The following is a 1,060-nucleotide window of genomic DNA, read 5'->3' as shown; positions in this document are numbered from 1 at the left end:
CCGTAGGAGTTCTCGGGAAGGGGCCTCACGGTGCGCAGAATGGATTAGAAGAGGCTTCCTGGAGCGGCCGCATCTCCAACACCTCTTATTGCGGCTGGCTGGCTAGCAAGCAGCTCCACAGGAGCGCTAGGAGAGGTTCAGATCTCCACTCAAAAACCCGGGAGGTGCTTTAACTTCCAAATCCACCGGGAGGGGTGCGTGAGGATTGGAGGGTGGGGATGCATCTCACCCTCCCTTTCTCCGGAACACACACAGAGCCGCCCACGGTGTTAGGGAGCTGCACCATGAAGTATGGCGTGGCCATAGATAAAATTATGAAGGAGTCGCTTCCAAAGGCTTCACCCTGAAACCTTACCGTCTCCACCGTGTGCACACCATTTATTGCCACCACTGCTGAGAAAGGGAGCTGTTAGTGTGATGCCGAGAGGAGGAGGCAGTCTCAGGAGCCAAAAATGGTAAGATTTATTGTGGGAATAAAACCCTGGGCAGATTGCCTCTTGTTAAATATGTGTGTTGGGCCCAGTGTCAAAGCAGTTCACTGCAGGCAAACACAGTGGTCTTGCTGGAAGATTCTCTCAACTGCTCTGTGCCTCTGTTTCTCTCTTTGTAGGATGGCATATTAAATGGTTGTTAAGAAAGGATCGGTGAGTGGGCAGATATTTGATTCTTTTTCAGGTTCCTTTGTCCAACTGTCCGTTTACTGCTTTGCTCATGACTGGTCGCCCAGGTGACCTCCACAATGGTCATGATGTTCACCTCACAGCTGCTCCCCAGCCCCTACCTACTGATGGTCTGTGACTGCTGCCCAAAGGATGCTTCTCATCACCATTCACCAGAGCTCTCTCGAGGGCTCCTGTGGGCCAGGTCCTGGGCTGGGGACATGGTAATGGACGAGAGACCTGACCTTTCCCTCCAGAGGTCTCGCTGAGCTTGACCTCGGGATCTTTTTATACCTAGGAAGTCTGGGAGCTTGTGCAACCAGCCAAGTTAATCTTGGTGCTCAACAGGTTGAGGGTCCATCAAACCCACTTCCTGCCTTTTATTTTTGGGAAGATTTCAA

The sequence above is a fragment of the Tursiops truncatus genome, chromosome X, assembly GCF_011762595.2.
Source record: "Tursiops truncatus isolate mTurTru1 chromosome X, mTurTru1.mat.Y, whole genome shotgun sequence".
In the NCBI taxonomy this organism is placed as follows: Eukaryota; Metazoa; Chordata; class Mammalia; order Artiodactyla; family Delphinidae; genus Tursiops; species Tursiops truncatus.
This window is presented reverse-complemented; position numbering follows the sequence as displayed.